This window comes from Canis lupus, chromosome 10 (genome assembly GCF_011100685.1).
Source record: "Canis lupus familiaris isolate Mischka breed German Shepherd chromosome 10, alternate assembly UU_Cfam_GSD_1.0, whole genome shotgun sequence".
NCBI lineage: Eukaryota > Metazoa > Chordata > Mammalia > Carnivora > Canidae > Canis > Canis lupus.
In genome coordinates this window covers 61,809,346-61,835,597 of record NC_049231.1, presented here as the reverse complement: position 1 = coordinate 61,835,597, position 26,252 = coordinate 61,809,346, and the positions used below count along the sequence as shown (strand labels likewise).

The 26,252-nt window shown below is 43.4% G+C and overlaps 1 long non-coding RNA gene across 7 annotated transcripts in view; it reads left to right on the top strand.

The window, feature by feature from the left end:
• Positions 1-26,252, top strand: part of LOC102154951 — a 144,821-nt gene that overhangs the window by 29,627 nt on the left and 88,942 nt on the right. For 5 of the 7 annotated variants that reach the window (XR_005366065.1, XR_005366061.1, XR_005366064.1 and 2 more), the window contains 3 exons: positions 182-269; positions 1,045-1,153; positions 8,391-8,582. The exons of 1 other annotated variant lie outside the window; for it this stretch is intronic. This is a non-coding gene — a long non-coding RNA (uncharacterized LOC102154951). The remainder of the gene's footprint in view (positions 1-181; positions 270-1,044; positions 1,154-8,390; positions 8,583-26,252) is intronic. One more of the 7 variants, XR_005366069.1, reaches the window with a different exon arrangement.

Sequence of the window (26,252 nt, the reverse complement as noted above, 5' to 3'; positions counted from 1 at the left end):
TCACGAAGCAGAATATAAGTTGAAGGAAGGAAGGAAGATAGGAAGGGAGGGAGGGAGGGAGAGAAAGAAACCAAAGTTTGAACTATGTATTGAAATAATGTCTAATGTGTTTAGCTAAATGCCTAATTTGGAGATAACCTCCAGGAAGAGTGCTTTTCCTTCTGAAGTTTCTCTTTGGCAGCTCCTGCAATTTAGCCAGTAGTTCTCTGGCTATGGAAGCTCTAGGTTTGGCGATTCCACATCTTTACGTGCCAATAGCATCTCAGGAGGTAAGCTTAGTTTCACTGTTCTTCAGTCTGCTCTGGTGTTGGTCCATGTGTCTCTCCTTCCATCTAACATTTATGATGAGCCTACTGCGTGCATTGTTAGCCTTGTGGCAACATGAAGAGATTCTGAAAATATGGAATGTCCCTACCCTAACGAACTTGCTATCTAATTCAGGATTTCTTAACCTTTGCACTATCGACATTTTGGGCCAGATAATTCTTTGTTGTTGGGCGCTTTCCTGTGCATTGTAGGATGTTTAACAACCATCCCTGGCCTCTGCCCACTAGATGCCAATAGCACCCCCTCCCCACTCTGCCTCACCCTCAGTCATGACAATCAAAAATATCTCCAGACATCTCCTGATGACCCCTGGGGGGCAAAATCACTTTCAGTTGAGAACTGCTGGTCTAATCAGAGACAGACGCTCCTGACATTGAGCAATATGTTAAGTGCTTTAATGGATGTATGTTCAAAGGATCATGGAATGAGAAAAGAGGGAACAGGGGATGTTTGTGCTGCACCTTGAATGGTGTGAGAAGTTTTGCCAGCACAGCAGTGAGGAAAGCGCATTGTATGTAGAGAAAACAGTGTGCAGGGTGCAAAGGTATTACAGAGCATGGTGGGCTTGGGCAGCAGAAGGAGCTAGATGTGGCTGGTATGTGGGCTGAATGATGGGGTGGGAGGAGGCTAGGGAGGAGACTGGTGAAGTAAGTTAAGACCAGGTAGAACAGGGCCCTGCAGACAGTGATACACTTGGACTTCACTTTTTCCTGACAGTGGAACCAAGAAAAATCTTCATACCTAGTCAAGCCTACGATGGGGTGGGAGACAGTTGAGACACCGCTCATGCACAAAGCAACCAATCAAATCAACAAATCAAGGGGAGGTAGGTAACTTGTACTTGGCCTCCCTCTTCCTTGATGACCTCTCCACCTTTATTTTTATTTTTTTTTATTTTTATTTTTTAAAAAATTTATTTATTTATTTACCAGAGACACTGAGAGAGAGAGAGAGAGGCAGAGACAGGCAGAGGGAGAAGCAGGCTCCTTGCAGGGAGCCTGATGTGGGACTCTATCCCGGATCCTGGGATCATGATCTGAGCCAAAGGCAGGCACCCAACTGCTGAGCCACCCGGATGTCCCACCTCCCTGCTTTTAAATGACCATAGTCTCTTATTCACTGTGTCCAAACCAAGACTTTTCCTGGGAATGTAAGATTCTGAATTACTGTGGAAAAGATAGTCCCTTTCCATGTTATAGAGTTGTCACTGAGAAGGTGCTACAAGTCTCTGTCCCACGTAGAGACATGACAGTTTCTCATCAGGGATGTGGGTGGACATGGAGTGCATCCCTTCCAGGTCAAGACTCTCCATGTTCTTTTCCTGTTTCATGGACTGTAGGGAAATGAAACTTTAAAGCATGGCAGAGCCACATGACAGAAGGAGCCTGGTTCCTTGAGAGACGGTGTGGGAGAGAGATGCTCACAGACCAGAGCACTCTCCCAAGATCTTGTGTGAGCAGGAAACAAACTTCTGTTGTATGAGGCCACTGTGTTTGGGGTTCATTTGTTCCTGAGTCTAGCCTATCTTATTGAACACAGAGGCTGCGTTTGCTAATATGGTCCTAAAAACACAGATGTGCACTCTGTTGCCAGTGCTGAAGACTAGATTCTAAGGCTGAATACCGCATTTGAAATGGTGATGTGGGGGGAGATGAGGTGTGGGTTTGATCCTCCTTTCCATTGCTTGAGAGAAGAGTTCCACATGGTATCTTCCCTCTGGAGTTACACCTTACCCTCCCAGCCAGTACCCCCTCTCATCCCCTACTATTCTCAGCATTCCTTTTCCCTCATTTATTAGCAACCTCCCCATGAAAAGCTGGGAAAACCTGGCCTTTCGTTTTATGCTAAGTCAACAGGCAGAGAGCTCTGTTCCTAGCAGCTCCTAGGAACGTATAAATGCCCAATGGTAAAAAAAAAAAAAATGCTCATTGCTTCTCTTTTCGTGATCTGGGCCCTAACACCCCAGGCCAGTTGTGTTATCTGGTCCAGTTGGCTGCATCTAAATAGTAGACTGCTTCTTGTGCTCCTGAATATAAGAGGGCTACCTGGGGTGTGTGTGCACATGTATATGTGTACGCACCTACGGGTATATGTACGGTAGGCCTGATATTAGACACAGGCTAGTGAAATGTCCATTTACATGTGGGGATCAGGTGACTGGTCATGGAGAGTTGCCAGAGTATATGCACGGATACCTTTTACCTTTTGGCTCATGGGGGAAATGACCTTTAGGATTTTATATGGAGTTTCATATATGCACGAGGTGGCATGAAGAGAGGCATTGCTTTCTGAACCCCAATTCCCAAATGATCTTTTTTACCCAGTCTGCCTTACCTGCTTGCAGGCTCTTCATGAGAGGAGGAAGAGAAGGCGAAAGCAGGGGTGGTGATGAAAAATAGAAGGGAAACTTGAGTGTGCCTTTTTCTTCTCTTTCTCTTTCTCCACCTTCAACCGTCATTAACAGAAAAATATTTTTAAAAGATCCCTTGATGGCCTCCCCAAATGCGAAACCTGACATTTTCTTAGCTGATGGCCTCCTTCGTGAAGGTATTTTGTGTCCTCCCAGCATGCCTGCTGGATCCCGGGTTTGCTGCAGTTGCTAAGGTAAATACTCTCTTTCCATTAAGCACCACAGCCCAGGAGTGGCCTAAAGCTCAAATAAATGACCAAGGAACAAGTTAAACATTCCCTGGGGCGATTTTAACCTATGCAATGGCTTTTTGGGAAAATTGCCTATTTTTTCATGTTTTGACCGGGGTGGGGGGGGGTGTCTCTTATTCCTTCCTCCTTCCTTCCTTCCTTCCTTCCTTCCTTCCTTCCTTCCTTCCTTCCTTCCTTCCTTCCTTCCTTCCTTCCTTCCTTCCTTCCTTCCTTCCTCCCTCCCTCCCTCCCTCCCTCCCTCCCTCCCTTTCTTTCTTTCTTTTTTTTCCTCAGCTGAGTACACCTTTTCTTTCATTTATTCATGCATTGGATGAAGGGTGGAAGCAGGATTAATAAATCACAGAGGATTGCCCTCCTGCCTCTTGCTACCTGCCTCCTCCCATCTCAGCTCTGTGTTTGTAAAGAAAGTCAGAGCAAAATACATGCATTATGTTAACTTTGAGGGGACCGGGGCTTGTAGCCAGTTTGAAGAGGCCCTGCTTCCCTTTCCTGTGAAAATATCACAACACAACAGGTACTGAGAATGCTGTCCTTCTGGAAGATTCCTCTGACCAGAGGATTTAAGGATCCTGGTCCTTAGTGACATTTCAAGGTATGTGTGCCCAAAGATTTGCAGGATGGTTTGGTTTTGCTTGTTCTCCTTTGCCTCAAGAAGGATGTGTTCACAGGCCTCAGGGTAAAAAATAGTGTCCTGACAGTTGTCATGCTCCATCATTTGATTAAGAGGCCATGGAGACAGCCTCATTTTATTTCGATCTTTTGTGGCTGAGGAGTGTGACTGTCTGACAGAGAAAGCAGTGTTTGACCAAGTAAGGGAAATCAAGAGTGGACAGTGGCCTCTTGCTGCCTGCCAGGCCCCCCAGGAAGAGAATACTTCACCAGAAGTCCACTCTCAATTCTTGCCTGGTCACTGCATTTGGGGATTTGCTGCTTTGTGTAGCCTGCTTGACCTTCCACTAGATGACATGTTCCTTCACCCCAGAATCCTGTCTGTCCTGTCCATGTTCTCATGTATCTGCTACATGTGAAATTCTTTCTTTCTTTCTTTTTTTTTTTTTTTTTAGATTTGTTTATTTACTGAGAGAGAGAGAGAGAGAGAGAGAGAGCAGGGAGGGAAGGGCAAAGGGAGAGGATGAGAGAGAATCTGAAGCAGACTCCATGCCCAGCATGGAGCCTGACATGGAACTCCATCCCATGACCCTGAGATCATTACCTGAGTGGAAATCAAGAGTCAGATACTCAACTGGGCACCCCTTCATGTGAGGTTCTTAGTAAACCACCTGAGAGCACCTCTTTTGACCACAGAGGTCAGGTTCTGAGGGAACTGAAGACCATGATCCGAATTCCCCAGGTAGGTGTTTTCAAACCATGTTTCTCAGAGCTCCCACGACAGAGAGAGTCCTAAGCTATCAGGTGGGTAGTTGTACACCAGCCAGTGTGATCTTTTTAAAAATGTGAATTGGATCATGTCAGTCCACTCATTGTACTTAGAAGAAAACTGTACCCTGAGTTTGGCAACCAGGCTGTGTGTCTGGCTCTTCTCCAACTGCACCTCATGCCCCTTGCCCTCGCTGTGTGGGGCTGCTGGGTGTTGGCCACCTCCTCTGTAATGGCCTCTGCCTGTAAAGCTCTTGCCCCATGCTTCATGGGGCTACTTTTCCTGCATCCTTTGAGTTCCCCTCATATGTACTCTGAGAGGCCCTCCTTGACCCAGAGACTAAGTCAGTGTCCCCGAAGTGTGCATTCACAGAGTCCACTGATTTTTTTCCCATTGTGTGAGGCCCAAATGAAATTGCTTAGGTATTTGGTGTGATTATTTGTTTAGTGTTGGTCTTCTGCACTACACTATAAGAGACACAGATAGGGCAAGTCTGTTTCATTTGCAGATGTGTCTCTAGCCCATAGCATGTAGTAGGTGCTCAATAAATAAATGTTCAGGAGTGCCTGGGTGGCTCAATTGGTTGATTGTCTGATTTTTGATTTTGGCTCAGGTCATGATCTCAGGGTTGTGGGATTGAGCCAGGCAGGGGAGTCTGCTTGAGAGTCTTTCTTTTTCTCTTTCTCCCTCTGTCCCTCCCCCTATGCCTGTGCCCTCTCTCTCTCAAACAAATAAATAAATACTTTTTAAATAAATAATTTTTAAACAAATAAATAAATATCTTAAGTAAATAAATAAATGTTTAATGGAAGAGGGAATGATTAAGTGACACTACTTCTCTATGTCTTTTTTTCTCCACACTACAAGTTGTCAGCTGTCTAAAAGAGCAGATTAAAATAATTTCACCAGCGTTCTTTTTAAAAGGGAGGGCTGATTGGCCCTTTTATTTTTTATTTTTTTAAAGATGTTATTTATTTATTTGAGAGCTAGCACAAGCAGGGAGGGGGGAGAGGGAGAAGCAGACTCCCTGCTGAGCAGAGAGGCTGATGTGGGACTCGATCCCAGGACCCCAAGATCATGACCTGAACCGAAGACAGATGGTCAACCAGCTGAGCCACCCAGGCATCCCTGAGTGGCCCTTTTAAAGCATCTTGTTTAGGCAGCCCTCAAAGAGTAGTCTTTATTTCCCTTCTTGGCGTGGGAAATTGGAGCTTCCAATTGGTATGCACAAGGTCTGGATCCTGGAGATCTTGGAAGTGACCTGAATGTCCTGGAGGCTGTCCAGGGCCTGGAACCAGATGAAGAGGCCCCACTGCCCATTGCTGAGTCCTGAACTCCTTGTTCAAGCAACCCCTCTGCCAAACCACCTCAGGCTACAGCATTAGACTCCGGAGCAAGGTTTGGATGGAGATATTAGAGAATAATTCTGACACCCACCTCTTGTTTCTTCTGAAAAATCCCAACTTTATGGCCCTTTCAGGAAATATGGGAGGTGAAGGCCCAGAATGTAACTGGGGCAGGAATAGGGGTGGGGGCGAGATGGCGGAGAATTCTTATGTTTTTCGTTCTTGACTCTAAGTCAGTCTGTTTTTGTACTTGTGTCTTTTAAGCTTTTCCACATGTGCCCCAAGGGCCCATCGGTGAGTGTGTTTTATAAACTGGAAAAATGAATAAAAATAAGACCCAGAAGGGAAACACCAGAAGGAGTGTGAAGGGAAAAGTGTTAGTTCCTCTGTACCTCCCAGCTAGGCCTGCCCTGCATTTGTGGGAGTCCCAGGGTCAGGGTTATTTGGCTTTATGGGTAAAATGTGGAGTCTTCGCTTAGAGAAAGCCTCATCGGTTTTGTACTTGGCCTGTTCCATTCAGCATTAATTAACTTCAGGAAAGTAAAAAGTGATCCTTTTTTATTTGGCTATCTGGCTCCACAAACCTCATTGGCTTCCTGTCCCATAGGTGTTGGATTGATGGGACTGCAAATGTGTAAAGTCTTGCACAGGAAGCCCCCCGGCATGGCCATTCAGAGGCTTTTACCTCCCGCTGGACCTGGAACACAAGCAACCAAGAGGCCCAGACCCCATCTCTCAGTTTGCACCTTAGGAAATAGTACCTGAAAGAAAACTTTGTTTTCTTCTTTTAACATGCTTGGGCCAAAACAATAGCCAGGGGAAGGGGCTACCTGGAAAATAACTTCTCCAAATTGCCTGAAAAATTAATCACAACCAGAACCCCAAATATTTTGAAAAGTGACATATTTAGGAAGTTTGAAGAACTTTGGAATAACTCCAGCAGGTTTGTGTTTACCCTACCACAGTCTCTGTCTGTGACCTCAGGCTTTATCCTCTAAACCCTGCTCAAGCAACTTTATCAGTAAAAACATTTTTGAGAATGTATGCTTAACATATGCATATTAATTTATTTATACTTTATGTACACATACACTTTGTACTCATATGTTGCGTATGTTTAAAAACAAGCTAAGTAAAATTTTAAGAATTGATATAAATGAAATAAATATTTTAAAATAACAATTTCAATCTCTTAATATGAAAACCCTTTTATACTAAAGTATGTTATAAATAATCATATTTTTAGTGAGAGCAAAGGGGTTGGATAGGCTCATTATTTTTGAAAATCATGGTACAATGCTCTGTGACATAGTGAATCAGAAGTTTGCTTCTAGATATGGTTTTTCAATACCTGGGCTGTAATAGCTAAAAAAGTCTAAGATATATAAGCCTAAATGAAAGATGGGAATTGGGGCTCTCCTTTCTGAATCCCAGCCTCTATGGAGGTATAAATTTTAATCTGTCATAATGTGCTAAAAGCAAACAAACGAGTGAGGGTGTTGCTATCAACTCCTCCTTGTATGGGATTCCCACCTTTCCCTGAAGACACCTTTAGAACCATATTTGACACTGATCCTTTATCCCAAAGTGGCAATCTATCAAATATTAGTAAAGCTTATTTTCTTTATAATTGTAGTAGGCAGAATGTTCTCCAGTGGTGTCCATGCTCTAATTCCTGGAAACTGTGAACATGTTACCTTACATGGCAAAGGAGATTGCAGATTTGATTAAGGTTAAGAACCTTAAAATAGATTATCCTGGAATATCCAGATGTGCCCAATCCAATGCCACATGCCATGAGACCTTAAAAGCAGGGAACTTCTCTCGCTAGCATCACAAGGATGTGACCAAGGGGAGGTCAGAGTGATTTGGAGTGTGAGAACAAGTCAGCCCACTGTTGTTAGAGGAGTCACCATGGAAACAATGACTAGCAATGCCGGCAGCCTCTAGGAGCAAAGACTGGCCCCCAGCTGACAGCCAGCAAGGAAACAGTGACATCAGTCCCACAGCCACAAGGAACTAAAATCTGCCAACCACCTGAATATCTTGAAAGGGGATGTTGCCCCAGGGTCTTCAGTAAGGAATGTGACCTTGCCAACACCTTGATTTTGGCCTTGTGAGACACTAAACAGAGGACCAAATCAAGTCCAGCTGGACTTCCAACCTCCAGAAACTGTGAAATAAGACATTTGGTTGTTTTAAGCTCTTAAATTTGTGCTAATTTGTTATGTAGCAATAGAAAACTAATGCAATTATGTATTCAAAAAACTGTAAGTAGAAGTTCTAGTCTTCCTACACCCAGTGGCTTATCTTGTGCTCCTCTTGGATTATGGGAATACCATTTTCAAACTACTGTCATCCAGAATTTTAGCCCCCACCTGGGAAGACATCCAGAGATAACTTTTAGGTTGTATTTCTGAACCATTCTTAAACCTAGAGAGAGGAGGTGTCCTGCCCAAGTGCCAAGCAACATGACAGTAAATTATGGCTGTAACACCTATAACAATTGTCATCAATTCTCCAAATGTCCACCCATCAACTTGGTCTATTCTTTCTGTCCTCATTGCAATGAGAGGGAACTGATGATGAGGCTCAGCATCCCAGCCATCATGGTACCCGTGACTGAAGATTCCATTTTATGTTATTTATTTAAAAAATTTTATTTATTTCTTTGACAGAGAGAACACACCAGAGAGCACAAGCAGGGGGAACAGCAGAGGGAGAGGGATGCGGGGCTTGATCCCAGGACCCTGGGATCATGACCTGAGCCAAAGGCAGAGGCTTAACTGACTGAGCCACCCAAGTGCCCGTGAAGGCTCCTTTTTAAATGGAACGCCATTTTTGCTCATGGCCTGATCTCATCCTTTCAGGTATTGTAGCTGGTTGTACTCCTGATGTTCATGTGGCAACTTTTTTCTGTGAGCACAACAGACATGATGATGACACAGGTCTGTAGGACTCTTTCCTACTTACAGTGACTGAGTGTAGGCTCTCTTTGACATTTACAGCAATGGGAGAGTGAGGGCATGATCATCAGATAAGTGAAAGCTCAGAGAGGATGAGTGACCTGCCCAAGCTAACAAGGCCAGTAAGCCACAGGGTCTATATACTTGGGAAACCTGGTTCCCACAGGATCTAGGAGGAGGGAGAGGCAGGAAGGGGCAGGGCTTACATACCAGGATACTGGGGAAGAGAGAGCATTGACACATGGGGCAATGAACATCCTTCAGCCAGAACTGACTATGTGGCTGTGTTCTGGTAAGTGGAAGAGCCTGTAGCACCAGGCCTCACTCAACCCAAATGTGTCTTGCTCATTTTTACCATCATAAACCTGCTTATTCCAATCTGTCCGTTTGGGATCCCCTCCTTTTCTCTCAGCTTCTCAATCCTTTGAAATGCCACCTTGAAATGCCTCTCCTAGGCTTTCCCTAACCTTTCTTTCTTCCCTTGAATTCCCATTGTGTTACTTGTTCACAAGATTCTGGCACTTATCATGTGTTGTTTTGTATTACTATTAACAACAACAAAAAAAACAGCAGCTGTCTTGACCTCTAAGGAGGACTTTCTATGTCATGCTTCATACATTGTCATGGCCCTACTGTACCTGTCACAGTGGCACATGAGAAAGGAGCTTAAATAAGTGTGTATATGTTGAATGAATGAATGAATGAATGAATGAATGAAGAGGTGCTATTGAATTTCTTCTCTTTCTATGATTTCATATCTTAACCATGGTTTCCCCCTTTAAAAACAGTAATTGGCTTATGTATAGTTTAAAGTGGGGGAATTTAAGATTCTACAGTCCCAACTGGATGAATAATAGTACACCCATTTCTGTCAGAATCACAGATGCTAAATCAGTTTAAAGGTACTGCATAAGAAGGCCAAGCTGGATTACAGTGAGCTCAGCCTTGGAAAGAGGCTGACAACACAAACACACCAATTTCCATGTTGTGTCTGATTTCAGGCAACAGTTTTTTTTTTTTTTTTAAAGATTTATTTATTTATATATTTATTTATTTATTTAATTATGATAGAGAGTGAGAGTGAGAGGCACAGTAGGAAGGAGAAGCAGGCTCCATGCCAGGAGCCTGACATGGGACTCGGTCCCGGGACTCCAGGATTGCGCCCTGGGCCAAAGGCAGGTGCCAAACCACTGTGCCACCCAGGGATCCCTCTCAGGCAGCAGTTTTATTCTTCTTCCCCTCACCCACAACCAGGACCAGAGTGTGGAATGTGCTACTCAAAGACTGGCTCTCAAATAGAATTACCTTATGACTGCCAGCAATTGCACTACTAGGTATTTACCCAAAGGGTTAAAAAAATACTGATTGGTAAGAGCACATGCACCTTGATATTTGTAGCAGCATTATCAACAATAGCCAAACTATGGAAAGAGCCCAAATGTCCATCAACTGATGAATGGATAAAGAAGATGTGGTATATATATATACACAACGGACTATTGCTCAGCCATAAAAAAGAATGAAATCTTGCCATTTCCAGCAATGTGGACGGAGCTAAGGTGTATTATTCTGAGTGAAATAAGTCCGAGAAAAACAAATACCATAAAATTTCCCTTGTATGTGGAATTTAAGAAACAAAACAGATAAACGTAGGGGAAGGAAGAAAAAGAAAGGGAGGCAAACCATAAGAGACTCTTAACTATAGAGAACAAATTGAGGGGAGGTGAGTGGAGATGGGCTAAATGGGTGATGGGTATTAAGGAGGGCACTTGTGTTGAGCACTGGGTATTATATGTAAGTGATGATGCACGAAATTCTACACTGATACCAATATTACACTGTATGTTAACTAACTAGAATTCAAATAAAAACTTGAAAAAAAAAAGAAAAACCCAGCTTGGCTGTCAAGCTTGGCTCCAAGCAGAACTCTCTAAAGGTCCAATCTAGCAGGGTGATAGCAGCATTAACCACTTGAGACCTGCACATACAGCTACTTCAGAAGACTCACTTTGAGTGGTGAGGCTGCCAGTGTTTGATCTGGCCCCTGAATGCCCTGATCTTGCCTCTGGCTTGGCTCCATCAACTCTCAAGATTCCACCAAACAGGCTGTGTTTAACACTCCCTCCAGGTAGCTCTTGCCCTTCTCATCGGAATTGGCCTTTCCTGGACTCCCATTGCCCAGCAAGCCAAGCCACATGCCTCTGCTTGGTATTCAGAGCTTACCAAAAGGGCTCTGCAAATTTTCTCTCCTTTCCCTTGCACACCTCGCCACATCTGACTCTGAGCCTATGTCATCACCTTCATGCAAGTATCCATTTTCCCTGCATCCCTTCCAACTTCAAGCCTCCATTGCCGAATGCCCTGGCCTAGCTGGTAGATTCCCTCCTTGGCTGCCTGCATGTCCCATTATCTGTCCCACACATTTTGCCCTTGATAGTTTTTGAATTAAATTTTAAAGTATTTATTTACCATGAGAACACTTAAAAAACACTTACAAATTATTAATAAATCCTCTGCATGGTTCTTAAGGGGAATCCAGAGGAACATAGGCTACCAGTGATTGGACACTAAGTAGGTGTCAGGCATGGTGCTGAGTTCTTTACGATTCTGGCATTATATAATCAAAAAACACCCCATGACTGAGCAATTCTACTTGGAGGAGCAATCCTAGAGAACTCTGGTGTATGTGCACAAGGAGATATATGTGGGGGTGCTTTTTACAGCTTTGTAACTAAAACAACAGAACAATCTGAATGTCCATCAGGATAAATATGTTGTGTTAAACTCATGTAGTAAATGCTATAATTGAGGTGTGGTAAATTAATCTAGTGAAATCCTCTACAGCAATTAAAATGAATAAAGTTATATGTAACAACTCAGATAAATAGCAAACATGTTAAAGTCATCAGAGAAGCAAATGTACTATGTAGTACCATTCATAGGAAGTTTTGAGATACACTACATAATAGTCTACATGGATATGCACATATGAAATTGCAGTGTTAAAATACGTGTAGGAATGATATATGCCAGGGATTGGCAAACTACATCCACTGGCCCAGGCCAGTCTGCCACCTTCTTTTGTATAGCCTGTGAACTAAGAAAGGTTTTTAGTTTTAAATAGCTGACAAGAGTTAAATGTCAATTACATCTTAATAAAGCTGGAAAAAAGACATGTAAGAGAAAAGTAGTTGATAAAAAAATCAAAAGAATCCTATTTCATGACCCCTGAAAATTATATGAAATTCAAATTTCAATATCTATAAATGAAACTGATTGGAACACCACACACTCATTCCTTTACGTATTGTCTGTGGCTGCCTTTGTGCTCCAAGGGTGTGGTTAAATACTTATAATAGGGACCATTGGGCCAACAAAGTTGAAAATAGGTAGTATCTGGCCCTTTACAGAAAAGCTTTACCAACTTTTGTTCTATATTAAATTCAGGGGACAGCTTACCTCTGGGAAGGGGAAAGGATTGGGTGGAGTAGGGTATAAGTGGGGTGTCAATTACATTTTGTCTTTTAAACTCTTGATGGATTAAATATTATTATATCTTCAATATGTAAAGTATTTCATAATCTTAAAAGGGATAAAATATTTGCTCCCCCACCCCCACCAAAGAAAATTCCCTTTAAGAAATATTACTATTTAAAAAAAGAAAAAGAAATATTACTGTTGTTCCTCGTTCACAGATGAGGAAGCAAGGCTTGAAGCTGACACAGACCGTAAACGCTGAAAGAGGAGTTAACTCAGGACTGTGTGTCTCGGAGCCTCCAAGGCTCTAGTCTGCACTGCGCACTAGGGCCTGCAGGCCGGCTGGGAGGAAAGACTTCATGCAGGACTGGCCTGGAGTGAACGTTTGCCCCGAGGCGATAGTTGTTTTGTGCAGCACACATTATTTAGCATCTTCTGTGGGTGGAATGGGTAAGATGGACAGGCCACCATCTGTGATGTCAACTGTGACTAATTGCCTAGATGGTCATAACACCCTCCCAGTCTTTCCCAGAGCTTTCTGTTTCTCCAGGTCATTCCCATAGATTCACTTGAAAACTGGGAGGAAGCAAGGCAGTTCTTGCCTGCATTGTGGAAATAGTTAAGGCGGAGATTCTGACTGGCTGGTCAGTTCTGTAATATCCTCGAGGGCTCAGTCATGGAAACCTGACTTCTGGCTCCCGCGGTCGCCCAGCTGAGTGACCTTGGACAGGTCCCGCATTCTCTCCAAGCCTCAGGAGCCACATCTGTAAGACAGACAATAATTAGTTCCTATTGCATGGGCCTGTTGTGAGGCTTAAATGAAATCATGCATGTCAAGTGCTCAGCACTGTTTCTGGAATGTGAGACTCCCTACATGCTACCTATTGCATTGCTGTTGTTTTTTTATTACTCAAAGACCAGCCTAGAATTCCTCCCCACAGTGCCGTTTATTTTTGTCAACTTGATCAGGTTTGGGATGATTCATCCTGGACATCGCCCTGGTGGTCGTTAATGCTCCTAGATTCCCAGTGTAACTATAAGGAAACTGCGTTGCAGAGAGCAACTGCAGTGTCTTTGTGTGTGGGAATGAGTGCCCCATGTTCCCGGTTCTGGGACCTACCTGCTTTTCCTGTGTGACCATCAGAATCCCAGAATGTCCCAACAGGCCAGCATGGCCATTACAAAGCAGTTGCAGGATGTTTATCGAAGCAGGACATGGTTTCCTTTCACGTGGTACACAATTTGTGGCAGTTATTCTTCTTGGAAGGAGGGTTATTTTTTTTTTTTCCCTGGTGAGGAACTTCTAGCAAAGATGGGTAGAGAGAGGCATTGGGATGAAGGGTTAATGGTGGGTGTGGGGGAAGTAGGATGGCATTTGTACGATTTGAAGGCTGACAGGCCAGACCAAGGGGGTGGCAAAGAGAGGCAGGAGAGGCATGGAGGGATGAAATACTCACTGTGCTCAAGTGGTCCAAGAGTTTGTATTGTTTGATAGTCAGTGGTCAAATGGGGCAAGGAGCTTGGTGGCAGTGCCTGCGGGTTCTTCAAAGGGGCTTGACCTAAGGTGAATGCCTTGGCTGAGATTTGCAGGCAGGTCTCCCTAGGGTGTAAGTGACAGAAACTCGGTTCAAACTAGTAATAAAAAAGGGAAACTACTGGCTCATGTAGGCAGGAAAGACCAAGGATCTGGGATGCAGGTGCAGCTGGATCTAGGGCCTTCACTAGGTTGTGAGTTCTGTTTTGCTCTCCATCTCTCAGATATTTCCCTGAGGCAAACAGCTCTCAAACTCACAAGCTATCAGCTAACATGGGAAGATACAGTCTTTTTATATGATGCCAGCAGACTCTACTCAAGAGGGCCTGGCTGACTGGGCCTGGGTCACTGGTCCCTCCACGTTAGGAAAGGAGATATTTACTACATGGTATAGGGCAACATGAGCTTCACACCTTTCTGCCACCTTGCCAAGGATGGAAAACAAGAATGATTTTGGTGGTGAGCACATTCCTTCTTAATTTGCCTCAGTATTATCTACACAAACTAGAAAACACAAATGTGTATACACTTTTAAGCTGTTTTTAAAGGGAGAAATAGGCAGAATTTGTAAAACTGGATTCTTAGGACAAGAAAACCTGTGAGAGGCATCCTGAAGCCATCTCAGAGTTACTCCTTGAGGCCTCCTCACTCCACTGTCATCTTTGGCCTGAATTGGAGATGAGTTCTAACTTTAGTTTTACTTGTAGATGTAGACAAAGTCTGACCTCCTACCCCCAGTGCATTAGAGCTGTGCCCACAGGGACCTAGAAAATGTATGGCTTTCCCTAGAGCCCCAACCCAAGTTCCCTGGAGACAGACTGGCTCTCTGGACCCTGGGAAGGGATCCAACTTCACACTGTGGTGTGAAGGGGCTGGTCCAGGGAAAAGCTCTGGTCCTACTCTGGTAAATCCTCTTCTTTCTATAGGGGATAGAGTTGTCCTTTGCATGGACATGAAAGATACTAAATATGGGTTCAAGAATTAGCTCTTGGAGATTTTTAGTTATGGAGCAGAGTCAATACATGTGGCTCAAGTCTTCTGACTGCCCCATTTTGGAGGTCCCAGGATCAAGAGGTGAGTCCATTTATTTTCTGTAACAATGTCTTATAGAATCTTTGCAAATTTTGCTTTGAGGCTGATGGAAAGTTCCTTTGTGTCTTTCCTTTGTGCATGGCTGGAAGGTTTTCCCCCCAAGTGATGTGTCTACCTGGAGCCACCTCGGAGTAAGTTGGAAGTAATTTCCTTTTAGAGGGCAGCCTTGAGTCTCATCTCCTGAGTGATGCTCTTTTCTTCCCTAAAAAAACTGGTTTGGAGTCCCAGCTCTTCACATGAGGGATGAGAGAACTCTTCATCCTCAGCCTTCCCATCCTTTCTTCTTCTCCCTCCTTTTCTCCCTTTTGCCAATGCAAATCCTTTCTATTCTTTATGCCTTTATTTCAGATCTTCATAATCTGAGTTTCAAAATCATTTCTGATTTGAGCTGCCTCTTATTTTTCAGTGCTGTTCTCTATTTATGTGGGTCCCCTTTGTGTTTTTACTACTGTGCTAAGCTGTGGAATGGCATGCGTGGGTCATGGCTTCTCCTTTCCCTGTCTCCCCACATCCTGAATTCACCTTAATGTTGTGCACACAGTAGGAGTTGAAGAAGTACTTTTTGATTAAGATTTTTGAAAAAATGCAACAAAACACTTCATTCAAATGGAATCTTAAGTGGAAACTGAAATGTGTAAAAAGAACAAGTGGAAGTATTGTGATGGAATGAGAAGCCTGGAGTTCCATCAGCTTAACCCTCTCCCTATCTTGTTACTGGCCTCTCCCCAGATCCCAGTCTTCTCCAGCTGTGAAGCAGCAATATGGAAGTCTTGGGGACTGCCTTGTGTTGTGATCACTACATATCTATTGATACGCTTGATCGATGTTGATATTCATAGCACATAGCTTCTGTGGCCTGACTTGGTGGTATGAGTTCTCACTCTGTGCCGAATGCTTTAGGTTGGACTTCCTCCTTTAAGGCTCATAAGAGTAAATGAAGGCCTTTTAACCTCCTTTAGAGGAACTGCTGTTTTCTGCTGTCCCCACAAGCCACAAGTTTGGGACTTTGTGTCTCTATCAGCTAGATGCTTCCAGTTTATGAACTATGACATCACTTTAGATATTGGAAGACTATTAGAAGGATACACAGGGGGGATGCCTGGGTGGCTCAGCAGTTGGGCTTCTGCCTTTGGCTCAGAGCATGATCCTGATTGAGTCTTGCATCCAGCTTCCTGCAGAGAGCCTGCTTCTCCCTCTGCCTATGTCTCTGCCTCTCTCTCTGTGTTTCTCATGAATAAATAAATAAAATCTTGAAAAAAAAAAAGGATACACAGGGAGCAGACACACAGGGAGGTAAGGACACATGGGGAAGTGAAGAAGAACAGAAAATCTGAGCAGTCACATGGCAGGCTTCACTGAGGCCCAGAACATCATTCGCAGCCATGTGGAACTGTAACTGTGACCTAATGAGTGAAATCTCATGTTCCATAAATAATCATACTGCCCAGTTCAAATTCCAACTCTGCTAGTTTAACAGCTGCGTTGATTCCTTAGCCTCAATTTCCCCATCTGCAGAATGATGATAATAATGTACTGACTGCATAGGGTCCTTGTGAAGATTCACCGATACCACGTGTATAATGGCCTGACACTGCCAGGCACAAAGTCATGCTCAGCAAGTATAGTTGCTGTTGATGGTGGCTCCATTCACCGTGTCGTTATTAATACTTGTTATTAACAGGAGTTCTTCACCACAGAGGTAGGTATCTATTGTTGTCCACTCTAGTGTTGGTAGTTGGAGTGATTCATTTACTTTTTTCTGATCTCCTGCATCTACCATTACTTGTAGATGATGGTCCCTCATGTCTCACAGCCAAGAGAAGATCTAATGGCTCTGCCAGATGTTATCCAATATTGATCAGCCATGCTGGGCATAATTTTTATACCTCTTCATTGGCCCTCCTGGCAGCCTATCAATGAATACCTTGTTCAGTCAGTACTGGCCAACACAGCCCATGACTGGGAACTCCCTCAGGCTGTGAACAAGAAGGCACCCTACAAAGCCTTTCCAATATGACACTTAGGAGGACCCAGTTACCCATTAGGAGCCCTACCTGGGTTGTATGAAGGCACCTTTGCTCTGCCAGTGAGGGCCCTGTTTCCATCTCACACAATAAGCATCCCTCCTTTGCCTCTACCAGGCTTCTGTTTTCATTTTTCCTCTTACATGTTCTTAGCCTAGAGGGACAGTAAAATATTGGTATTAGAAGCCAGAAATATTGGGTCCCAAAGCAAATTCTAGAAGGGTCCCCTTAGAGCAATGTTTCTGGACTAAGGAGATGATGATGAAGGGGTGATCTTGGCACATTTCTTAGGGTGCCCCTATTTTCAACTGAATGTCCTTCTCCTAGTTGGCCCCTCAGTCACTGAAATGTGAATTATAAGAGGGGTGCTAGGCATAGCTTTGGAAATCTGCTAGCTCTCTGAAAACATCCCCCACTGAATGAGCTGGGAGCAGGCAGCTGTCTCATAGTTTTCTAGACTAGCCTCTTGGAGACCTTTGGGGGCTGCCTCTAGACAATATGCTCTTAGGTTCTTGGTAGATTTTAGTTGAAGCTTCAAAATCTCCTTTCTTTTATTCCTTCAGTAAAGTCCCAGCCTGTGACCTTTGGGTCCCAGTGCTGATCCCAGCTCTGGATTTATCTACCCCACTGGGGCCAAATGCCTGACTTGTTAGCCATGCTGAATGGTTTTATTTATTTTTGTTGTGCATTTTTACCATTTTTGTTCATGTGTCTGGAGTCTTTCCTTAGAAAATGATGGATGCGTTTTCATAAATCAAAAAATAAATGAGAAAGAGTATAAAGGCAAGAAATAGGCCCAACCCTGGAATTTGCCTCTCTAGGTCGGAAGGACCTGTGAACTATTTCCCAGTGAGCATGCACTTTTTGATTTTACAGGGTCAGATCCTGACTTACTTCAGAGTTCTGTTTTCAGAGTATTTCCTAATAATAATGATATAATTCCAACTGTGCCTAGTATAGTGCTAAGTGCTTTACATAAATAACCACATTTAACTTTCACAACTATCCTGTGAGCTAGGTTCTGTTGTCCCCATTATACATAGGAGTAAAGAGAGGTTCAAGTGGTTTTGTTGTTTAACCAAGATTCCATGGTTGTTAAGGAGTGGGATTAAAACACAGGTTTCCCTGATACAAACCTCATGTTCTTAAGTGCTACATTGAACTCCTTTTTAGTGCTTACTAAAGGTAAGGGTTGTGGGTTGTGACTTCTTCTGCCAGCTCTGCTGAAAGGCAGGTGGCTAGGAGAAATATGGCAGCTCCCAGCTGGAGGAACTTATGGAGGGAATCTGGTCTCATCGGCTCTGTTCAGTGTCCCCCTGAGCTAGAACACCAACTTCGCTGAGTGGCACATTGGGAGGCTTCCCCACAACTGTTTATCCATGACACCTTGGACAATGTCACTGTCACCACTAGCAGAAATCCCTCCCTCTTCCTCTGAGAGAGAGCAAAGGTCCCTTTTTCCTCAGGATGTCCTTTGGCACGTAGTGGGAGGTCTGATACAAACCAGAAGGTGACTGGTAAGAGTACACATGCTTACTGTATTAGTTACAAGTCCTTTGGTTGTTAAATAACAGAATTACCATTGAGACAAGTTTAAGAAGAAAAGAGGTGTGGTATGTTGATTGGTTCACATGACCAAGTAGGAGATGGTTCTTCCTCTTGGGGAAGGATCCTGATTTCCCTACTTAGTCTCACACCAATACTTGAATGAATCACATGGGTAGGGAAACTGATTGGCTCAATCCTGGTCATGAGCCCGCTTCTCTGGCAGAAGGATGAATAACTATGATGAGCTGCTGGAACCAAGTCAAGGTGGAGGATGCTGACATAAAAGGGGATTGCTGTTCTTGCAGAGAATTAGATAAATGTCCAGGATTTTTGTTTGTTTGTTTGCTTTTCTTCTATTCCATACCTCTCTTCTTTGTCTGGGTTACAATATGTCCATAAATCTCTGGTTACTTTTTTTTTTTTTAAAACAATTCTACTTCTTGTTTCCCTACCCAGAATGATCCTGAGTGTCCCATCCCACTGGGTTGTCTTTTGCAGTAGATGTCCATAGTCTGTCTCAGGGCTTCTTAGATCAGACTCTATCCTTTGCTCAGCCTTGGACATTTCAAGCAGTGTCTTTTGTAACTATGCAGGACTGGAAAGGGAATTCTCTCTATAGGGTTTCTAACTCTATGGCCAAGTTTGAAATTTTCCATGTAGAACTTGACCTCTGTGAACATCTGATAGGACCTGAATTCTATCATGGTTCTGTGTGTTTTTTTTTTTTTTTTAAAGAGTTGGTGGGGAGGAGGCAGTGGGAGAGGGAGATAGAGAATCTTAAGTAGACTCCACTCCCAGCATGGAGTCCGACACAGCTCTCAATCTCAACCCTAAGATCATGATCTGAGTCGAAATCAAAAGTCAGATGCTTAACTGACTGAGCCACACAGGCACTCCATGATTCCATGTTTTTTTTCTAATATTTGAAGAGTAACAATATCTGTAGTTTTGTAAAAGTTCTTTCACAATTTTATGAATGTGTGCAAAGGGTTTTAGCACAATCACTGGCCATTTCTTCATCTGTGTGACACCATGTGGCCCAGGAGCATATCCCCCCTTATGAGCCTCAGACACTGAGACAAGGCAGACAACTACCTTGACAGGACTTGTCATTAGGAATTTCAAGACACTGCCCTTGAGCTTTGGCAAGGAAACCTACTCTTTCTTGATAAGCAAGGATGAAAATTTGGGGATTTTCTAAGCAAAATACATTTTTTTGGTATATTTTTTTATTGGAGTTCAATTTGCCAATATATAACACCCAGTGCTCATCGAAGTGCCCTCCTCAGTGCCCATCACCCAGTCACCCTGTCCCCCTGCCCACCTCCCCTTCCACTACCCCTTGTTCACTTCCCAGAGTTAGGAGTCTCTCATGTTCCACCACCCTCTCTGATATTTCCCTCTCATTTTCTCCTTTCCCCTATAATCCCTTTAACTATTTTCTATATTCCCCATATGAGTGAAACCATACAATGTTTGTTCCTCTCTGACTTACTTCACTCAGCATAATACCCTCCAGTTCTGTCCACGTTGAAGCAAATGGTGGGTATTCATTGCTTCTAGTGGCTGAGTAATATTCCATTGTATATATAGTCCACATCTTCTTTATCCACTCATCTTTCGATGGATACAGAGGCTCCTTCCATAGCTTGGCTATTGTGGACCTTGCTGCTATAAACATTGGGGTGCAGGTGTCTTGGCTTTTCACTGCAGCTGTATCTTTGGGGTAAATCCCTAGCAGTGCAATTGCTAGGCCATAGGGTAGCTCTATTTTTAACTCTTTGAGGAACCTCCACACAGTTTTCTGAGTGGCTGTACCAGTTCACATTCCCATCAACAGTGAAATATTTTAAAAAGCAACTTAAAGGAAAAAACCAAGAAACTTCCAGTAACTAACACATACCTTTACAGTAAACGATTCTTTTACTGTTTCCTATCTGGTGACGCTGTCACACAATAATCTATCAGCTGCTCTGCTCCACTCAAGAAGCAGTTTAGAGCTTTGGCCAAATCCCTTCTTGTATTGTTCCAGTTCGTTGTTCACGGTTGATTGTATCTCTCCAAAGATGTCATAAGCTCTCTGAGGACAGGAAGTCTACCTACTATTTCTTGTGTGATAGTTCTTGATAAGTCTTCCTTGGCTGAGGAGTTGTAATTGTGTGTATATTGGGGGTGGGGATGGGGTATGTATCAGCTCACTAGGGTTGCTATGACAAAATACCATAGACTGAGTGGCTCAAACAACAGAAATTTATTTTCTTATAGTTCTGGAGGCTGTAAGTCCAATATTAAGGTGCTGTCAGACTTGACTTCTGCTGTGTCCTTTCTTCTTGGCTTGTAGATAGCCACCTTCTCACTGTGTCCTCACAGTGCATGCAAAGAGATCTCTGGTGTCTTTTGCTCTTCTTATATGGACACCAGTCTTATCAGCTTGGGGCCTTCCACTTATAAGACCGAATTTGACCTTAGTTTACCTCCCTAAAGGCCCTATCTCCAAATATAGTCACATTGGGGGCTAGCACTTCAACATGACAATTCAGTCCATAACAGAGTGACAACTACAACCAAGTGCTCTGAGGTTCCTGTAACTGTTATCTGTTGGGGATATTTAAATTGTATCTATGGAGGTTTTAATCTAGTGGTGGTCAGGGGTGGGGGGAGAGGCTATTTCCTAACTGTGCAAATTTCCAGTACTCTTCCCCTGTCATTGCCAGGTCAATTAAAGCTCTGAACTGTGCATTGGAAATGTGACTGCTCTCCAGCACAGTCATGTATTTACATGGGAGAGAGCTGAGGTCAAACAGTTCTGGCAGTTATTCAAAGCCTTCCTACCAATAACCTCCTGAAGTTAAAGGCCACTCACATGCCTGACTTGATGTTCTGGCTTCTCTAAAGCCACATTCCAGTCTTGGGTGATTTTCTGTTCCTTTGAAACATTTCTGTGTGAGATGTAGGTGTATGTCATGTGAAAGGGTGTGTAGGGAGAGCCAAATGAGTTAGAAGGGAAGGAAGGGGGATCTCTCCCCCTACATTTCTACAGTCTGCTTTCTTCTGATGAGTCTAAATGGGTTTACGGGATTTGATGTGGCCACATGAAAACATGCCTCAGAGAAAGCAAAATGTCAGTGTTTTGAGGCCTTTCCGTTGGGGAGGGTGGGAACACGGTGGTCACTGTGTGTTCTCCTTAGACCAGTCAGGGGAAAGGGAAGTATGTGTAAGTCTCTGATAATTCTCTTCTCTTTCTTCCCCTCGTTTTTGTTCTTCAATAAATCACTCAGGACAATCTGCTTCTCTTTAGTGGTGTGTTTCCTAGGGTTCAGCCTTTGTTTGAAATTCTAGAACAACAGAGTTGCAGTAAATATGGTCAACCTACGTGTAATTATACTGGTATGTCAACTTTGCCCCGCAGAGTTGGGTCTACTCTGGTTAACCAGAGGCCCCCCTGACTCAGAAACAAGACCTCCTGCAGAACCCTGTGGAGGGCCGACCCCGAGCCCTGCATCGGAAGGCGGTAAGCCAGCCCATAATTACCCTCATTGTTTAGGTCGCAGCACAGGAGGGTTTACATTAAAGACCTCAGATGGCACACACAGCGTGCCTATGGAAAAAATGAACCGGTCTCCTCCTCCTGCTCCTCCATCCCAGTGTTGCCTGTCCAAAGGCTTTGGGTTTCCCAGACGCCTTCCGTGACTCCACTTTCTGACCACTCAATTAGAAGCTTGGATTCCCCCAGTTCCAGGAGGCATCTTAGCCTCGAGGTCTGGAGATTGAGCCATGAGCTGCCTTTTGGGAATCACAGAATTGAGGTCTTGGGGAAGGACCTGGAGATGGTCTCAGCTGTGTGTCAGACCTTAATGTTCACATGAATCACTTGGAGATCTTGTGAGCCCTGCAGAGTAAAATGCAGCAGTCCTGGGAGTGGGGCTGGAGAATCTGCATTTCTAAAAAGTTCCTGGTAATACCCTGCAGCTAGTTGTTGGACTGCACTCAAAAGTAACCAGATTCTAAGCTAAGCCTTTCATTTTACAAAAAGTAAAAGACAGGCCCAGAGAAGAGCTTTGAGGCAGAGTAGAGACTTGAGCCTTTTTCTCATCCATGGTGTGATCACGGCAGCCCTGTGCTAGTGCAGGGATGATGTGGGTTTTAGCAGAGAATACTCTCTGTGACTACACCTGGAACCCTGAAACATGGGGCTCTTTCCCAGATGCTCTGGGGTAAAAGTGGATCCCTAGAGCACTTGACATGAGCCTGCAGGCCTCAGCAGCTGGGCATCCAGGTAGAAGTGGATCCCTATGTATTTCTTCTTGGTCTTCCAAGGGGTCTGGGAAGGGAGGGCACTGCAAGCATGTTGTCTATTGAGAGATGTGTGCATTCCCTAATTTCAGGCCATTCTGGGAAATGTTACATAGGGCAAATGGGATTGGAGGGGAGTTTTCATGGCATCATGGTAGAGGAGAATGAGTGTATTTATTTATTTATTAAATATTTTATTTAAATTTAATTTGCCAACATACAGTATAACACCCAGTGCTCATCTCATGATGTGCCCTACTTAATGTCAGTTACCCAGTTACTGCATCCCCCCACCCACTTCCCCTTCTGCAACCTATTGTTTGTTTTCCAGAGTTAGGAATCTCTCATGGTTTGTCTTCCTCTCTAATTTTTCCCCCAGTCAGCTTCCCTCCTTTCCCTTATGATCCCTTTTACTCCTTTCCTTTCTTTCTTCTTTCTTTTCCTTCCTTCCTTCCTTCCTTCCTTCCTTCCTTCCTTCCTTCCTTCCTTCCTTTCTTCTTTTTCTTTCTTTCTTTCTTTCTTTCTTTCTTTCTTTCTTTCTTTCTTTCTTTCTTTCTTTCTTTCTTTCTTTCTTTCTTCTTTCTTTTTTTTTTCTTTCTTTCAAGTTTTTATTTATTTATTCATGAGAGACAGAGAAAGAGGCAGAGACACAGGCAGAGGGAGAAGCAGGCTGCTTGCAGGGAGCCCAACATGGGACTCAATCCTGGGACTCTGGGATCATGCCTTGAGCCAAAAGCTCAACGACTGAGTCACCTAGGCGTCCCCCATTCACTATTTCTTATAGAGAATGAGTGTTTTTCATAGAAATCAGAAGATACGAGGCTAAATTTCTGTCCACACCATAATGAGACCTTGGGCAACGGAGTAAACCTTTCTTGACCCCATCAGTAAAATTGGTACCTTGTGTTATCTACTTGAACTCAGGGACTAGGTCATGTGCTCTTTTGAAGTTTATTTTGACCTTAAAATTGAAATTGTAGATTATATCTCTCTCTCCCTCTATCTCTCTACCAATCATCTTTTTCTACCTTTATCTTTACTAAGATACTTTGGTACGATATATACGGTTATGTCCTGAAGAATTAACCTTACCTAAGGAGAGCTCTGGCCTTTGCCCTCAGCTATAGGGAGGTGATCTCTAGACCCCTGAAATGTCTTGCCTGATAGGAATGTCTTTGTCTGGGAACTTTGGCCACTGGATGGTATAGCAGTGTGATTTGTGGCTGGTCTTTGGGACATGCCCTATCAGTTCTAACTTTCAGAGAAACTAGAAACTAAAGGATTTGGCCTGAAGCTCCAGGGAGGCCTGGAGACTAAAGTTCAGTATGTGGGGAGTATGTGATCGGGCCCAATAAAAGCTGTGGACACTTAAAGGTTTGGGTTAGCTTCCCTAACTGTCAGGACTCTGCATGTATTGTCACACATTATGGCTGGGAGGAGATACACTGACTCCAAGAGGAGAGGAAAGCTGCAAGCTTTGCATTTAGACCCCTATGTGCTGTGCATATTTTCCCTTGGCTGATTTAAATGTGTATCCTTTCACTATAGTAAAACTTTCAATGTAAGTATAGTACTTTCTTGAGCTCTGTAAGTCATTCTAGTAAATTATTGAATTGGAAGAAGTTTAAGGGGACCCCAAAATTTGTAGCCAGCCAGTCTGAAGTGAGGGTGGCATCTGAACTTGCTGCTGATATTGGAAGTGAAGGCAGTCTTGTGGGGACTCTTCCCTTCTAACTTTATAATTGGTTGAACTCTTAACAACACCAATATGTCTAGTGAGCAAATATTCTGGGAAAAACAAAGAAATAAATCAACTCATTTCAGCAAAGCCTGCTTGTTGTAGAGTGGATCATGGAATGTAGGATATTAGTAAAGAGCCTGGGCTTTGGAGAAAGACAGATGCTCAGATGGATCGGGACATCCTGACTTACTGGTTGATTTGGGCATGTTACTTAATGTCTGTGAGCCTCAATTTCCTCATCTATAAAATATACTTACATTGAAAGCATGTTGAGAACATGAAGTAAAATCATATATGTAAAGCACAGGCATATAGGAAGCACTACATACATGGTTTTGTTGTGGTAGTTACTGCTATTATTATTATTTCTGACTTTTTTGGTGGTATGATTTATGTGTTTACTTATTATATACTTATTAATGTTTTACCTTGTTCAAAATGTAGTTGAGTGGCTCACCATACATGGAAATAAGATAACCTGATAAACTACCAAGAAATGGAAAAGAAAGTGATCTTCCTTGGCTTATGATGGGGTTACATCCTGATAAACCCTAGAAAGTTAGAATATTATAAGTTGAAAATGCATTTAATACACCTAACCTAGTGACCATCATAGCTAAGTCTGGCCTACCTTAAATATCCTCAGAACACTTACCTTAGTCTACAGTTGGGCAAAATCATCTAACATACAGCCTACTTTATTTATTTATTTATTTATTTATTTTTAAATATTTTATTATTTATTCATGAGAGATACAGAGAGAGAGAGGCAGAGAGAGGAGGATCCATGCCTCATGTGGGGCTCTATCCCAGGACTTCAGGATTATGCTGTGGGCCAAAGGCAGGCTCTAAACCACTGAGCCACCCAGGGATCCCCTATAGCCTACTTAAAATAAAGTGTTGGTTATCTCATGTAATTTATTTGATACTGAAAGTGAAAAATGAGGTGGTTGTATGGGTACAGAATGGTTGTTAGTATATTAGTTGATCACCTTCATGGTTGCTTGGCTGACTAGGAACTGTGGCTGCCTGCCACCTCCCAGCATCGCAAGGATGTATCATATTGCCTATCCTGAGCCCAGGAAAAAGATCAAAAGTCAAAATTTGAAGTATGGTTTCTGCTGAATGCATATCACTTTTGTACCATTGTAAAGTTTAAAAGTCATAGACTAAACCATTCAAGTTGAGACTGACTGGGGTAAATGGCAGTGACAGCTGAAGAAAAAGTGATCCCTCTCTGTGGGGGTCTTTGGGAGGGCCAGGTCTGGCTGAGGGGTAGGCTGCAAGACTGGGCCTGGTCATCTAAGATCAGGAGAGCTGCCATTGAAGGCATGATGACATGTCCTTTATGTCAGGGTAGTGAAAATCTTGTAGCGGCCGAGAGTTGAGAACAGCAGCTCCTGGCCTGGAGAGGAAAACAGAGGCAGTCATGTATCTTTGAACTAACTTGGTCATCCTTATAGCTTCTATATGTTTCTATTTGGTAAGTAGACTGTCCATTTTATTTTATTTTATTTTATTTTATTTATTTTTACAAATATTTTATTTGTTTATTCACGAGAGACAGAGAGAGAGAGAGAGAGAGAGAGAGAGAGAGAGAGAGAGAGGCAGAGACACAGGCAGAGAGAGAAGCAGGCTCCATGCAGGGAGCTGGACATGGGACTTGATCCTGGATCTTCAGGATCAGGTCTTGGGCTGAAGGCAGCGCTAAAGCGCTGAGCTACCCGAGCTGCCCCTAGACTGTTTATTTTAATAGAAGTATGTGTCATACTGTAAAAAGCTGAGTAGAGGGGATCCCTGGGTGGTTCAGCGATTTAGCACCTGCCTTTGGCCCAGGGCGTGATCCTGGAGTCCCGGGATTGAAC